Source organism: Diabrotica virgifera, chromosome 8 (assembly GCF_917563875.1).
Source record: "Diabrotica virgifera virgifera chromosome 8, PGI_DIABVI_V3a".
NCBI classification, from domain to species: domain Eukaryota; kingdom Metazoa; phylum Arthropoda; class Insecta; order Coleoptera; family Chrysomelidae; genus Diabrotica; species Diabrotica virgifera.
Window position 1 is genome coordinate 25,373,639 of NC_065450.1, and position 18,135 is coordinate 25,391,773.

The 18,135-nt window shown below is 32.5% G+C and overlaps 1 protein-coding gene and 1 non-coding gene across 6 annotated transcripts in view; one reads left to right on the forward strand and one right to left on the reverse strand.

Annotated features, from left to right (window-relative positions):
* Positions 1-18,135, forward strand: part of LOC114336268 (calcium-activated potassium channel slowpoke) — a 663,340-nt gene that overhangs the window by 107,995 nt on the left and 537,210 nt on the right. The gene's annotated exons all lie outside the window — the stretch shown is intronic.
* Positions 5,517-5,588, reverse strand: Trnaf-gaa (transfer RNA phenylalanine (anticodon GAA)). The gene has a single exon. It is a non-coding gene; the product is annotated as a tRNA-Phe (tRNA).

Consider the following 18,135-nt stretch of genomic DNA (forward strand, 5'->3'; position numbering starts at 1 on the left):
ATATTCCGTTGAGCTCTCATCTTGTTCTTTCTTGATGTCTTCTTACCGTTTATTAGAAGATTATGTGCTATCTGATCGGGTGTGACTTCTGCCATGTTGACTGCCGGAGCAGCGGGATCGTTGCCAAGATTCCGAATCAGCTTCCAGGCACGTCTGCTGTTTTGTTTCATGTCCAGACTCGTGACCAGCTTGCACCTGGTTGCTTACTGGTTAGTAATAGCAGGCTGATTTTTTCGCACGGTGATTATTTTCAATCGGGTATGTTCAGTTATGTTCCCCCAAATTTTTCAATCAGTCTCCATTAATTTGTAGGCTGACATTATTCATGTCTTTGGGTTTAATGGGAGAGAATTTAATGAAAGGGTAACAAATCAATTGGATGTTCTGTCCGACAAAATAAATGAGACGTTTTCGTAATCTGACGTTCCAAATTTTTAAACTGTTCCACAATTAAAACTTCCGGTATTCCAGTATTCCAGTATTTCCGTAAATCAAAGTTTGTCCGACTAGACACCGTTAAGCTATTAACAAATTTTCAGCTTACTATTAATCAACTTTTTTTAGTACGCGGGATCTAGGTCTATTAGTAATATTTCATCACGTGGCCAAGGTATTGTCGTTTTTGAATATTGTTTTCATTATTCAGTTTTCTTTCTTCTGAGAGTCTTCACAAAACGTCTTCAGTCGTGATTGTGTTTAGGTAAGGCATTCTCAGGATCCTTGGATTCTTCGATAAAGCGAAATCTCTAAAACTTCCACTTTTCTTATAATCGATTTACAGTGGCTCCTTCTATATTGTATTATATTATAGGAGGATAATAAATATTTATGTGACATGTGCCTTTTTATGTCAACGCTTCAAAGTCCTATTGCAAATTTTTTTTTCATTTTCAAAAATGAGTTGCGTGCAATTTTAATTCTGATTGTTACATTCATTGCAAAATCGTTATTCTCATAATATATTATCGTTCCAAGATATATCTGGTATTTTGGCCATCAATAATAAATTGGGCAATATTATTTGGTTTCTTGGTAAACATTAGAAACTTGGTTTTATCTAAGTTCATATTCAAGCCATAATGTAAACTTGCCATATAAAGTTTTTGGTCTATTCTCTGCAAATCTTTATAGACCAGGACTAATCTGTAAAAAAACGTGTATTTTTGGATGTGAGAGGTGGCATTCGGATTTTTGCAGATAAAGTTAGGTGACACTTTCAGTAATAATAATAACATTAATAAAAAAATTAAAATATTTAAAAATTTTAAAAAACATCGATTTTTCTGCTTTCTTTGCTTATAACTTTAAAACGGTTCGTTTTGGAACAAAGTCGTACAGAAATAAAATAAAGATAATTGCATTTTGTATGATATACGACTTGTCAAAAATGTCTTAAGTTATTACCTTTTCTGCAATATAGCAATAAATACAAAATATGGGGGCAAAATACGCCTGTTGTTATTCAATGTTTCTTAACGTTTTTGGTGGCACTTAGAACCTTAGTAATTCGCTTAGAAAATACTTATAACTCACTTAAATGGTCTACCAAATTTCATTAAAATCGACCTAATAGATTTTGCATAATAAATTTGCAATATAAATGTTTTTAAAAAGTTCAAATTTTTTAAAATGTTTCTGAACAAAAAGTAGACCATTTAGAAGTTGGCCAATTTTTTACATATAAAGAGGTGCTCTACCTATCTAATACACTTGTGTTAAAATGTTTTAAAATTATAAACAATTTTTTGGCCTATAAACAAATAGCTTTGTTTAATAATAAAAAATTAATTATTAGCAATGCAAATAATTAAAACCGGTATAATTTGACTTAAACTTTCAAATGCTGTCAGCAGAATTGCTATTTTATTTTTTAATCAAAAGTTATTCTATTTCAAAAATTTCAATTTTTCGATTTTTTGAATGTTCCACCGGGTTTATCTCGAAAACTATGCATCCTACGACAAACCTTTTAAGAACACTTTTTTGCTTAGAATTACCCAAGAAATACAAAAAAATGTTTTGCGAAAAATCGATGTTATGTAATTCCTCAAGTTCTTTGTTTATAACAATCTTATCGACATCCGGATCAACTGTTACCCAAAAAATTCGTGTTCTACGGGTCAAAATACATAAAAAAACTTGGGTAAGTCCATCTAAAGAAAGGAGCCCGTAGCACCCCCTCATGGACACAGCACTAATTTGTTTATAAGCCAAAAAATTGTTTATAACTTAAAACATTGCTGAGGCTGCTTAAATAATCCTATTTCAATTATGTAAAGTGCATTAGATAGGTGGAGTGCTTATTTATATGTAAAAAATTGACAAATCTTTGTATGTTCTAGTTCAGGGGTGGCGAACCTTTTTATATTAGAAGGCCAATTTTCATTTTACCATTTTTGAGAAGGCCGCATCCATATATTATCTTACAACTTACCTTATTAAAAAAATAAACAACATTTAGTAAAGTTGATACAGTTATACACCGGCAATTTAGTTGCCTCGACGTTACTTGGCTGCGTTCCTTTATGCAACTGCGACGATCGTTTTCATGGACGTATAAATAAAGATGGACTAGGCATGCTCTACACTTTGTTCACCGAAATTTGAAGCCAAACAGTTTATAGGCACGGGGAAGGAATCGAGGTGATAGCAGATAGAATGTGACATTTCCTTCTTAGTCAGTGGCGTACCTTCCAATAATTGAACGGTATTTGAAACAATTTTTTTTGTTTGAATAAATGATTACTAATGGTATTTTTAGTATCGTAATTTTTTTTTATCGTTTAGTATCGTAAAATTTTTATAACTTTTAATTTATGAAAAGATCACAACTTGGGCAAGTAAAGGCCACATGCGGCCTTAAGGCCGCACGTTCGCCACCCCTGTTCTAGTTTTTGTTGTGCAAGATTTTAAAAACTTTTAATTTTTTAAAAAAGTTTAGATTGCAAAATTATTATGCAAAATCTAGTAATTCAATTTTAATGAAATTTGGTGGACGGTTTTAGCACGTTACAAAAATTTTCTAAGCGAATTAGGAAGGTAAACTGTATCTAAGTGTAAGTGTAACCTAAGTGATGGAAAAACATTGAATAAGGACAGGCTTGTTTTCCCCTTATTTTATATTTATTGCTATTTTGCAGCAAGGGTGTTAAATTGAGAAATTTTTAACCAATCGTATCTGATAGAAAATTTAATTATCTTTGTTTTATTTCTATACGATTTTGTTCCAAAATGAATCGTTTTAAAGTTATAAGCAAAGAAAGTAGAAAAAAAAAACGAAATTTTTAAATATTTTATTTTTTTTATTAATGTTCCGGGCATATTTAAGAAGGAGCATAAGTCAATTATTATTAACGAAGTTATCACCTAACTTTATCCGCAAAAATCCGAATGCCACCTCTCACATCCACCTAAAAACAGATCCTTCCTGGTCTATTAATATTCTAATACTATACTAGAGAGCTGGTTTTTATGAAACTGATTAATTTAACTAAAATAGTCGGTCACGACGGCTCAGTTGGCAGAGGCGCAGTCGATCGACAAGTTTAGTGGATTTGCGATCGACGGTTTGAGCCTCAGCCAGGTCGTTAAATTAATAAAAGGCCAACGTCGCGCGTCGGTAGTATAAAATTCAATAGAATCTATGACTTGGTCTGGAATAAACTGGTGTCTGATCGGCCTATGGAGGATCAGTACGGCAAGGGGTAAGGGTTTGCGGCTTGGTGATACTCCTCAATAGATCCCTACCGAAGGGCGTTGACGCCTAATAACGGTGTATATTTAACTAAAATATAAAGTGTTAAAGTAATGTGTTGGAAGTTAGGTTTTTACATCCTATATCTATATTATTATTATTATTATTTGAAATAATGTTAGTAATATGGTAATACTTTTAGAAGAATTAATTAATTCAGGTTGATTCTGTCTTTTTATATACAATACAAAAATTTTTCGAGTATACAATGGAAATATAAGAATATTAAATTTTTAAATATAATTTGCATGAAAATTCTCTAACCAATTGGCACTCTTAAACAATACTACCTCTAACATGTCATGTCTTGTTTTCAAAGTGAATGTTTAATACAACTAGCTGTTTTGAAAAACATATTTTTGCTATGAACATTAAAATGCCGTATGCCTGTATACAAGAAAATTGTAGTTAATTTTAAAATTGTTTTGTGGAGCGTAAAATGTTTTTTTATATGAAATCAACCAAGCATGATAATTTTAAGTGTTGTTAAATTAATTTGAGTTATTTATTGATAAATAATTAATTTTATATCATGTAATGTAACCAATTTAAGTCGGCACTATATGGGAGACATTTTTATTTTTTCCTATATGAAAAAAAGTGATTCTTTATAGAAAGATCTGCATGTTCTAAAACCTAAAATTCAATCATCAAAATATTAAATTTGTTAGTCATATACGAGGTTTGTCAAAAATATGAATATAAAATTCATATTTTTTGACAAACCACGTATATTGCTAAAACAATTTAAAAGCTGATAATTATTATATTCTAGGTATAGATCATTCAGATCTTTTTATAAGGTATAACTTTTTTATAAAATTAAAAATAAAATAGTTTCCCATAGTGAATAATTAATTTCCACCATATGGGGAACTTTCTTATTTTTAATTTTATGAAAAAAAAATTCTCTACAAAAAGTTTTAGATGATTCAAAACCTAGAATACAATCATCAAATATTAGATTTTTCAGGTACGTACCTATATACGCGGTTTGTTAAACAATGTAAATTGTGGATATTGTTACTGTTACCCTTGATTTATAACCTACACATTGATTAATAACCTACCACAGTAGGGTACTTTTTAAACAATGCTCTAACATAAAGTTAATATTTTTTGATAAACCCATATATGACTGAATATGGTTTATATCTAATAATTGCATTCTAGATTTTAGATCATTGAGAACTTTTTATAAAGAATATCTTTTTTCATGAAATTAAAAGTTCCCCCCTAATATATTTTAAACATAAGTAAAGCGCTGGGACAGGCCGACTCTTAAAATAACCATAGTATTATTATAGCATCAATGTTTAGAACTTTACGCGAAATCTCTTCAGGATTACATTATTACCGAGGACTGAAAGTCCCTTAGAATAAACCAAAAGTTTCTTTTGAATGATATATTTGAAATTAAAAATCATACTCAGTTTTCTCTACTATTTCACTCATGCAACTTATTAAAATAAACATCAAAATTTTGCGTCTACTCTCTTAAAAAGTATTAAAGTATTATACATTTTTGTAATCAGTATTTCAAAATCTTTTAAATGAGGTGTTACGACATGATGTACTTTCCTATTAAAAAAAAATGTGTGTGTATTTTGTACGCACGTAAGAATACTTCTATTACATGATTTCAACGAAATAAATATACTTTTGAACAGTTTATTTATATTTTATTTAAAGATTCAACTAATTTTTACTTACTACTTTCCAAAATTTTTTATTAACACAACACCAAAAATTAAAAAAAATTTGAAAACACCCGGATTCGAACCGGGGATCTCTTGATCTTCAGTCAAACGCTCTACCACTGAGATATACTCCTTATGTTTGTGCGGGTACTGACTACAAGATTTCTCAGACAATGTGTCAAATAGACTCAGTGAAAGTGAACTATAAAAGTACTGTAAATATTACTTTTATTATCTTATTCTCGAGGTAGACAAATCCAAAGATACAAAAATTATAATAAATATATTTATAAAAACACTAATATATTCTTTCCACATCTTTTTTAGACTATAATACATACGTAACTAACATTTAGCAACGAACTCAATACTGTCTGTGTGCGCATGCGCGCAAAATAATAAAAAACTCCCAATCGCGCCTAAAGAAGTATAACTGCAAAAAATTAAAATTATGACTGTCACCTGAAGAGGGATCGCGTAAAGTTCGAAACATTGATGCTATAATATATTATGAGTATTTTAAAAATAGATCTGTCCGAGCGTTTTGCTTATGTGCTAAAAATAAATAAGTTAATAGGGGGGAGGGGGTGTTATACTTATTCCAGTGCACTGTATGAATAATATGTGAATATGATGATATATTAAAAAAGTTATTCTTTATCAAAAGTCCTGAATGATCTAGAACTTAAAGTGCAATCATCAGATATTAAAATTTTTTAGTCATATATGCGATTTGTCAAAAAATATGAATTTTATATTCATATTTTTTTGACAAACTTCGTTATGGTAAAAAAACCTCGTGTGACTGGAAAATTTTAGTCTTTGATGATAGCTTTTAGAACATGGATAACTTTTTATAATTTTCCAGTTTTCTTAAAAAAAAATAGTAAATCGACATTCATAAATTTCTGTTTTAAAGTTTTCAACGTGTTTTACACTTCAACGATCCGTCCAAACTATTTTACTTTTTACTGGTAGACGAAAGTTCCTAAAATGGTATATATTTGCCTCTAATTTTTTAGTAATATGTATGAAAAAGTCTACCCAACCATATTCAGGAAATGTAGAGCTTTTGGTACTCGAAGTCCATAAAACTTGTCAGATACCTAGCCCATCAAAGTCCTCAACAGGGTACTATTTTACCTTATTTTTCCATGGAGAATATGAGAAAAAATATGAATGAAAGATATAGTCCAAGTAATGAAGCTTAAAATAGGACAAAACCTCGCAATTTTTACAGAATGGATCGATTTGATTGAAAATTTGAGAATAAGTAGTGGATAGTCCAAGGATCAAAATCTATATGATGCCGAAAGGCGCTTTTACCATGGGGTGGTTGCCACCCCATGTCGGGGGTGAGAATTTTTTATTATATTTTGACCGCAAAAGTTGGTAAAAACATTCATTCCAAGCAAAAAATGTTCTATACATTTTTTTGATAGAATTAATAGTTTTCTATTTATTCGCTATCGAAAGTGTTAGTTTTATATTAAAAAAATTAATGTTTTTAATTAGTTTTCTGCAAATAACTCAAAAAGTTTTCGTTTTATCAAAACAACTTTGCTTAAAAAAATGTACCTTTTGAAAAAATCAACAAAACCGTTTTTTAAATTTTCTTTAAGACCAATAGTAATCGAGCTATACTTTATTATATGTTAGCTCTTCTTCGTCAAATGCTAAATAAAGTTTCAAAGTCAAAAGACGGGAAAACTATGCATTTTTCGAGGATAACTTGTTTAAACTAATTTGAAGTATTTAAAAATATCTATCTCCAGAAATAAAAAAAAAGTCTTTAGCTCAAAAATTAGGTGGCTTATAATGAAAAGAATGTCAGACCCTATATTTTTCTGCGAAAAAGTGATCGAAAGCAAACCCCTAATCACCACCCTGATTAAAATTAGTCATTGACCTTATTTCGTCTTCTTTACTTATGTATTATTAATAGGTTCTAGAAGTTTAACTGGTTTAGAATGATTAGTTTTTAAAAAAATGGAGTCAAAAGCAAATATCAAATTTTTCAAGTTTGGTAAAAGATTCCCTTCTCTTCAGAATAGAAAGATTATCATCAGAGATACAAAAAAATATTTATATATGAAATTGTAGCTTCTTTAATTTCCAAGAACTTGGTTTGCAAAATTTTTTTCTACGGTAAAAATTGAGTGAGCTATTGACAATTAAAACTTGTAATAACATGCAAAAATCACCTTTACCAACCCTTTCAAAGTCACCTCTTTTTGCGACTGAGGATTTTAAAAGGATTTAGTATTAATAGTCTTATACATCTTGTAAAAATCTACAAATATATTTTTTTACAAACTTTCTGAAATAAAAATCAAAAAGGTTACGGTTAAAATATCAATATATTTTTTTCAAAAAGAAATCCAATTGGAAGCATAATAATGTAAGTCAGCTTTGCTTTTAGTCATTGGCCTTATTCATTCTTCTTTATTTATGTATTGTTAATAGATTTTAGAAGTTTGACTGGCTTACAATGATTAGCTTTAAAAAACTGGAGTTAAAAGCGAATAACAACTTTTTGTAGTTTGGTAAAAAATGCCATTTTCTTCAAAATAGAAAGATTAGCATCAGATATACGAAAAAATGTTTTTATATGAAATTGTAGGTTATTTAATTCCCAAGAACTTGGTTTGAAAAAATTTTTTCTACGGTAAAAATTGAGTGAATGGTAAATGAGTATATATCGAAAAACATTGATTTTTTCTATATAAAACTAACACTTTCGATAGCGAATAAATCGAAAAGTATTAATTTTATCAAAAAAATGTATAGAACATTTTTTGCTTAGAATGAATGTTTTTATCAACTTTTGTAGTCAAAATATAATGAAAAATTTCCACCCCTAAGATGGGGTGGCAACCGCTCCCATGGTAAAAGCGCCTTTCGGCGTCATATAGATTTTGATCCTTGAACTATCCACTACTTATTCTCAAATTTTCAAGCAAATCGATCCATTCTGTAAAAATTGCGAGGTGAAATGCTTCGGTTCCTGGACTAATAGGGGAAAAATCCGCTAATAAACTCAGACACAGAGTTCCATAACGGGTCATGGAAGGTGCAAGCCTTCGGGACAACATAACAATCCAACAAATCAGGTAAAGATCAAGAGTTCAAGACGTCATCGAAAGAATCACGACGCTTAAGTGGAAATGGGCAGGGCACTTAGCTAGAACACAAGATGGACTGTTAGTCAAATCAACAGCCATTTTCTCGTGGAATTTTGAGAACCAAGGTTTGATTTTCTTGAAAATTCTCATCTAGGGAATGAATTTTTTTAATCAAAATAACTATTTAAATCGATAGAGTGACCAATTCTGAGTAAATTTTGTTCAATAAATTGTTTTCGCAAAATTGACACTTTCCAAGTTATTTGCGATTGAAACTATGCATTTTTCATTGAAAAAACTCACGTTTTATAACCGTTTGTCATTAATAACTTGAAAAAATTTAATTTTTGAACCAATTACTAATGGAAAAAATCATTAAAAACAAAGTTATAGATAATAAAAAAAAAAACAAAGAGATTCGTGTCTTAAAGACCTATGTAAACCCAATAACGACTGAGCTATTGCTCTTTAAAGTTGATTAAATCGAAAATTACATTTTTAAAATTAAAAAAAGTGCATTTTTCTTAAATAAATCTAAAAGTATTCATAATATGAAAAAATGTTTCAAATATTTATTGTAGAATTTCTTTTACTGAAAATTTTGATTTTTTTTGTTTTTGTATCATGAATACTTTTAGGTTTATTTAAGAAAAATGCACTTTTTTTAAATTATAATAATGTCATTTTCGATTTTATCAAATATTTTTTCATTCCAAACCGGTCGAATTACATGAATCGTATCAAATATACCTAAATAAAGTCAGTCAGTTCTTATGCAAAATACTTTTGTCGGAGTTTATTTGAAAGATTTTTTGATGGACTTTAAAATATGTCTTTTAAGTTTTCTAAAAAAAAATTGCACCACATTCGAGTTATTTGAGATTGAAGGTTCTCCAGTTCGAGGTTTTTCGAAAATAACCCTCCTTTAAAAAGCAATAACTCAGTCGCTATTGAATTTATCTAGGCCTTTCCAACGCGAATATGTTTGTTTTTATTAGTCATAATTTTGTTCTTAATTTTTTCTATAAAATTAAATTTTTTTTAAGTTATTCATGAAAGACGGTTATAAAACGTTTTTTCAATGAAAAATACACAGTTTCAAATCGCAAATAACTTAAAAGTGTAAATTAGCAAAAAAATTTTATAGAACAGAATTTACTCAGAATGGGTCACTCTATCGATTTCCATAGTTATTTTGATTAAACAATGTTCATCTTCTAGATGGGGTTGTTTTCACCCCAGAGCAAAAGCGCAGTTCGGCATAGGGTAGATTTTGAAGAAGAGTGTCAACAGAGCTTAAACCTAAATTTTTATTAAAATGGGTGTTGATTCTCAAAATTCCACGGTTTTACAGCTTTTACCGCTGATGAGTGGTATATGGGTACAAGACGAATCTTGGAATGGAGCCCCAGCTACTATAAAAACAGCCTAGGACGACCACTGACTAGATCGACCGACGACTTAAAAGGAGTAGCGGAAAACTGGCTACAAGTGGCCCAGTGTAGGAAGGTCCAGTGGCCAGTGGCCCACCAGAAAGAACTGAGGGAGGCCTATTTCCAGCAGTGGACGCGATTGGCTGATTGATGGTGATCATAGAAAAAAGTGTTGTGTGATTGGGTAGAATGCGATCTTACTCTTCAAAAAATATGTCACGTATTTCAGCGCCATTTCAGCACCTGGTTAATTGGAAGGATACTACAAATCTGGCCTCCACATAAGTGGTCTGTAGCTTCGACATGATGGGTGTGAAATTTTAAACGTTCTTGTTGTTGATTGGATAGGAAGAGTGGCGTAATCTAGCCTCCATGCTAGGTACATCATAGCCTCCATACGGTACTTCCAATATTTAATATTTTATTCAAGTGGATAATAAAGGTACAACACAAACAACTTTTGTTTCTTAATTATTTATTTATACAATAATGTGATATTTTACATAGAAAAATGAGAATTTAATTTGGATTAAATAGATGTTTACTTGTTGGATTTTTCCTAATTAGACCTAACAACAAAACGCGAAATAAAATGTGTATTTTAAAACTGTTGGATAAACAGTACCTACAATCAGAAAATCTCTACCTTACAATCAGAAAAACTTACCTTTAAAAAGGTACTCGATTGATACGGTTGAAAGGTACTCGGCTGAATGACTGAACACAGATAGCCAATCAGATAGCGCAAGATTTGTCAAAAGTCATGTTCCACCAATCACGATGCCGACATCAGCGCCTCTGACAAATTGGAAGGAAAATAAATACGATTACATTTTTTTTATTAGAGTGCGCGGGGCATGATGGTGATGATGATATGGAGGATTGTTGCTTCACCGTATCGAGATACAGTTAAACGTATTGGGAGACGTACAGCTCAAATAGAAAAGACGTAAATATCTCCATGCTTGTCTCTGGGTGTCAAGTGTGTCTCTTCGTACCTTTTTTTACTATAAAAAAAAAAAGATATTTACGGAAAATACATATTAGTTTTTGGCAGATTTTCTTCAACAATTTAATTATCACTTTTCCTTATTTGGATTAATGAAAAGAGTAGAATTTTGCGTAGAAGTTCTTAAATGATATAACATCGGTTAAACGTAATAATAGCACAGCAGGGGAAATAAAAAGTGCAACATAATATGGCAAATAGAATATTATCGCAGTCTATCAAAGTACCTAGCGGTACTATACTGTACTGTAAAGTACCTAACGGTACTAGTACTGATAGTCCCCGTTCTCACATTTTCCCGTCACACCCTGGTGGGTTAAAATTAAGTCTTATTTTTAATCCAATGGAACTTAAAAAAATGAAAAAATAATGAATTATAGTAGTGAGGGAGGGTACCTTTAAATTTATTTATCCCTTCCATAAGTGGAAATTTTGATGCTCCACTATCGACGCATGTGCCACTAAAAAGTGACGGCACAATGTTCATACGTTTTCTTTTAGGTTCTACTACTTAAGTTATAGATATAGACTCTTATCGTGCCTAAAAGATTAGCTCACCTATACCGGCTCATATCCTATTACCTACATAATAATATGTGCATATAATAAGGTTTTTAAAATATAAATTATGGATAGTATTTTTAATTTATGTCATGGTGGCAATATATATTTAGAGAAAAAAATTATAGATCTCTTATATATCATTTTATTCTAATTTTACTCGGCAATCATTAGAAGTTTAAAAAAAAAGTGCATTACTGTAATGAACACATGAATTTGCATCTAAATTACATCTCCCATCAAATAACGCAGTTTTATTGCCTTACACGTTTATCCCATACATTTACAAGATTGTATAATTACCTCAACTTTAGTAGAGTATTTATATAATAAATGAATTAACAAGACTATTGAAATTTAAACATTAACATTGAAATTGAAAGTCAAATTTCGCCCAACCACTTCGGGTTCATAAATGCTCTTGCTACGAGAGAGGCTGTGTATTCAATACACGTCTTATTCCAGAAATGCAGAGACGTCAATTGCGACGTATACGCATGTCTGGTTCATCATCACGTAGCGCTACAACCCTGGGTGGGTCCTGGCTGACTGTACAACTTTCTTCCAATTTTTCGGTCTTCCATCAACCTAGGGTCAAATGGGATGTTCATTTTTCGGAGATCTGCTTGGATGTTATCTCTCCATCGCATTCTGGGACGTCCGAGTGGTCTTTTGCCTGTAGGAATCTCCTCCAATACCAGTCTTACAAGTCTCTCGTTATGAAGTCTGTGCACGTGGCCTGCCCATCTTAGACGCTGTGATTTAATTTCTTGGATAATATCGGTGTCATTGTAAAGTTCTTTTAATTCGAGGTTGGTTCTGATCCTATACTGGTTTGTGTTGTGATCCTAGGTCGTGGTGACGTCCGAAAATTTTTCTAAGTATTTTTCGTTCAAAACGTCTGAGCTTTTCTTCGTTTGATTTGGTCATGGTCCACATTTCGCAACCATATGTTAGTACAGGTCTGACGATGAATTTATAGATTTTGATCTTGGAACTTCTTGTAAGATTTTTTGATTTTATAAGCGTATCCAGTGCGAATAGACAGCGATTTGCTGATTGGATTCTGTCTTTTATTTTTTCAGTAACATCGTTGTCAGCTGTGATTACGCCCCCCAGATACTTAAAACGTTGTACTCTTTCGAAATTGAAGGTGTTGACCGTCACATTTTGTCCTATACTGTCTCTTGGTGTCGTTCTATTTATACACATATATTTCGTCTTCTCTTCATTAATCCTCAGCCCTACTTCGCTTGTTGCTCCTTCCACCTTGTTGAAAATGGCTTTTGTGGATAGGATGGAGTCTCCAACGAGATCAATGTCATCTGCGTATGCTAGTAATAACTTGGGACCTTGAACCGATAGCAGTTCTGTTTTTATTTCGGCCGACCTCATGGCTTTCTCTAATACAAGGTTAAAAAGTAGTGGTGATAACGCTGTTTGAGTCTACTGTTGATTTCGAAGCTGTCAGACAGTTTATTATTTACACGTACTTTTGACATTCCACCCTCCATACAGACTTTAGTCATCCGAATGAGTTTCTGTGGTATTGAGAACTCCGCCATGGCATTCCATACTTGGCTTCTTTCTACGCTGTCATATGTCTCTCGAAAGTCTTTGAAGAGATTATGTATGGGTCTGTTATACTCTGTTATAGTTGATCTATTGTGGATCTGTTTGCTCTAAAACCGGCTTGATATTCTCCTAGGACATTTTCAGCATAAGGGGTTAGTCTACTAAGAATGATGTTTGAGAGGATTTTATATGCCGTGTTTAACCTTCGGAGTACGGAGATTATTTGACTTACTTAGATTACGAAGATGGGTCAAGCGTGACCCATTCTCATTTTATTTATAAGGATGTTTTAAATAGTCAGTATTAATAAACAGTATCTTTAATTCAACAAAAAACAAACAAACATAACAATTATAATCCTGAATTATTGTATTTAAATTTTTTAAGATGGTTTCCCATGGGTATATACTAGTTCGCTCCGGCGGCCAGATTTTAATACCTTACAGAAAACGGGCATAGGTAAATTCGCTCCGGCCATATATTTGAATACGTATACCCGTAAACAGAGACGGCTGCGATTTACGTGTACCTACAAACATATTAAAAATATTTTTAGAAATCCGAAGACCGGGTCAGGAGTGACCCGGCATCATAGATGTTACGTAGAGGAAAAACTGTAATTTGCATGTTCACGAATTATATACGAAAAAATAGATTGAAACAAATAAGGAGAACTTACGATCAATCGGATTTGTAAAAAAATTATTTCATAAAATATTAAGAAATAAGTGAATTTCGGGTCACGCTTGACCCAGTCTTCGTACTCCGAAGGTTAAGAGTGAAATTCCTCTGTAATTCGCGCATTTTGTTTTTTTTTTGTTGATGGGCACTATGATGTTTTCCTTCCATCTTGCTGGTATCCTTTCTTCTAACCATATCTGTGTTATTAATTGGTGAATTTGCCGATGTAGTGTTCAGGGATGGGCGGTGTCGATAATGTCATGTCGACAATTCGATTGTCGACATGTCGACAATCATGTCGATGTCGAGTGATTTAAAGTTGTTGCCAATGTCGACAATGTCGAGTATGTCGACAATTAGCAAACGATCAGAATGACGTTCCGTGCGCACTAATTTGAAATTTTAGGTTAATCTGACTGCGCTGACTTATTGAAAAAGTATGCATTAATGTTTCAACAAGTTGCAAAGAGACCAAATAATCTCAAACTTTTGAAACTTTTAACCTCACTATTAACTTGCGATTGTCAAATTCATAGGATATTCCATAATTGTTTGATTGCAGGTTTTTCAAGTGTAAATGAATTTTAAATAGATTCATATAGAGACAATTTATTATGTGCAAACCTCATGATAGAGTAATGCAATGTAATGAATCTAAAATATTACCATATAGATGCAAAAGCAGAAAAAACCAGCAAAACAAATTTTCATAGATTTTTAATTTTCTATCGTTACTCGTAAACTCGTAACATTTACAGAAAGGTTTAAAAAAATTAAAAAGAAACGTAAACCTAAACGTCAGTAAACGAGGTAAGATTCAAAACCACAATCAAACATATCTCAGTACATTGAAACCTTACCTTGTTTCCTAACATTTCGTTTACTTTTTTTTAAATTTTACTAACTCTTTATTATAATAATTATAGTATAATAATTACTGAAACAGTGTTGAATCTCTTCGTGCTTTGGCAGAGACTGCATAATAAAAACATTACAACATTTTGCGGTTTTGCTAATTTTTAACCAAAGAAAACATTTAACCAATAATACATCAAATAGTTGTACTTTCCCCGTCCATATCTACAATTTCTTCCTCGTCCAGGTCATAACTATTTTTATCAGGATACTCTCCCTTTAATGAAACATAAATATGTACCAATTTCTTGGAATTAGTGAACGTTAATCTATTTCTTATCAGACTGTGAATGTGTCCCCAATTTGAAAAGAGTCTCTCGATTTGAGCTGAGGAGGCTGGCATTTTTAGAAGTCTGAGAGCCATTTTAGCAAGAATTGGGCATTCCAGATTGACCACTTGCCAAAATACTAGAGGCTTTTCAACTTCTTTTTCCCAAAGTGTTGAGAATATTCCTGAAATTGTAAACCTAATATATTAAAAATCAAAAGAGCGATAATTTTGTCTGAAAGACTTACCCGATTTAGTGTTAAATTTGTCCCATTCTTCTATGCCCTGATTGAACAACTTTCTGAGTAAGAACTGAGTTATTATACCAGTGTGCTCTGACGTAAGCTTGGAATTTTCATATTTCGGATGCAGATAGTACGCAGTTAATGCGTACACGTTTAACGCCATTTGTTGTCTGTCTTTCAATTTTTCTTTAAGGTTATCTGGCAGATTCAAATTGAGCCACAGATGAACGGCATCTGCTACAGATGTGTCAGATTTCTGACAAACATTGATCAGATTACAAATGGGTTCATAAATTTCTATGTTCTGTTGAATCTCATCCACAAATTCATCGTTGAAGATTAATTCCTTGACTTTCGGCTTAACCTTTTTTTTCGTTACAGCGGCTACTTGTTTCATATATACCAGATTTTCTAGGAGACTTTCGAAAGAATCTCGGTAAGAGCACCATCTTGTTTCGGCCGGCAATTTGATTCTGCGCCCTCCCTTATCAACTATCATTTTTTCTAAATCTGGTTGCTTAAATTCTTTGAGGACAATGACTACATTGTCGACTAACTTTTTATCCAGCACGTCTTTGGCTAAAAGGTTGCCGGTGTGGCTACTGCACGTAGAGTGCCACATGTTGTGCTTGAGGAGGGATCCCATTTTAATCATTGCACTAGCATTATCCGAAACTATACCGTACGCATCTACATCGTATTTTTCTTTTGCAATTTTTTTTAGATTCTGTTATTATTTCGGCAAGTTTTTCTCCAGTCTCAGACTCCGTGGTTAAATCCCAAGCATCAAGAAAGGCATTTTTTCCGTCTGCACTATGCAACATTGTCACAACCGTTTTAGAATTAGTAGATGAGTTTTTCCAACCGTCACACAAAATGACTGACTCGGTTTCCACTTTTTTACGTGAAATCTCAATACAGTCTTCATAGCACTTATTTAAAAGCGATGTACAAAGTTTTTTCCGGCCAGGAATTTTGTCTAAATAAGCAGGACGGATCGTTTTTATAAAATTTTTAAAGAGAGGTGATTCTACCACAGTAAATGGTAAGTTACAGCCGAATATAAATTTGGCTAGTGCAGTGCTTATCTTCTCCTCTTCATACTCTTGTAATATGTCCATATAGTCGGTGATTTTTTTTGATTTTTTGGCTGGTCTAGCTTGAGATGTAGCGAATAAATTTCTTTTATTCGTGCTTGTGTAGCTTGTGCTGGAGGAAGTTGGAGTACTTAAGTTAGTCAAATTACTACTCTCAGTATCAGTAGTTGATAACATCATATTTTCAACAATACTATGAGTGCCTTGAATTGCTACACCATTGTTTTCTTCCAATTCCAATAAGGCGGCATCGGTATCTAATGAATTTTCTATAATTCCATTTAGCATGTTTTTAGGTGAAGTTCCAGTCACAATAGCTAGCGAACCATCTTCCATAACTTCGTAACTACCGTTCGTTGTATTCTAAAATTCAAAATAAAAAGAAACTCTAAGGGTGACTAAATATGAAGGGCGGATCTACGGACACCCTGTATACAGAAGTTGGCATAGATACAGCGTTTTGTACTTAATTCAATAGGCCAATCCGTTTTTTGCCGTAAAATACTAAACTTGGTGTTTTTTAAATGGGACACCCTGTATATAGAGATGCAACAACGTGAAAACCTCAGAATACAAATTCTGGGGTGAAAACTGATGCAATTTATGTCCCCTTCCGAATTCGAATTAAATAGTAATCAAGAAATCTACAATAATATATAGTGCGTTATTTTCACTTCTTGCCGTTAGATGGCTATACGGTTTTTGACGCCATGTTTTCTCCAATATACTACTACCGAAATGGTGATCCATGCGTTGTTGAGTTATGCGGCTCCGAACACATTTTACGATTCATTTTTATATTATAGATAAATGTAATTTCAAAAAGTTCCCCCCAAAATTTTTTCTAGATCCGCCCCTGCTAAATATGTAGTAGAACATACGTCCTATATACTCACTTGTGGATTAACTGTAGGTGTAAAACCTGTGTCTGAGCCAGTATTTTCGTATATCGAAACATGCGACATTTCATTATTGGATTGATTACCATTGCCACGATCTAACTTGCAGACGTTTCTTAAAATGAAAGTACGGGACGGGGTTAGTTATCAGCCGATACAAATATCAATTTCAGAGAATAAATCTCTATAGCTATCCAGCTAAAATTAATTAAAATATTTCTTCTTACCTGTGACTTTGCAATCTTGCTGCAGCTGTATTTTTTATCACATTTCCACATACACAATATTTAGCCGCGTGCTTTCCTTCTATCTTTAATACTTTGAATGATAATATATCATAGTTTTTATTCAGTTTTCTGCCACTCATTTTGATTCTGATCAGATCAGATCACATGCAAAGTTTACAACTGAATAATTTCATAACATAACCTCACTTTTTTCCATTATGGACACGTTGCTGACATTGTCGACATTGTCGACATTGTTGACACGTTCTCGACATTGTCGACACGTCTGTGTCGACAATTAAAGTCGACGTGTCGATGCCCATCTCTGGTAGTGTTTCTCCACCATATTTCAGTAATTCTGCTGGTATCTCGTCCGTACCCGGCGCTTTGTGATTTTTCAGCTTATTTAAGGCCTTTCGGGTTTCTTCAAAAGAGGGATTTTCTACGGGCATGTCTGCTGTTATATAGATCTCTTTTTTGTGCTGTTCTTCCTGTATGATGTTTAGAAAGTCCCTGAAATACCCTTTCAATTCTTATGTTAGTTCTTTATCGTCGATTATCATATGGCCTTGATTGTCTCTCAGTGTATGAATAGAATTGGTTCTTTGTCCTCTTTTCTCAGTGAAGATTGCTTTATAGAATTCTC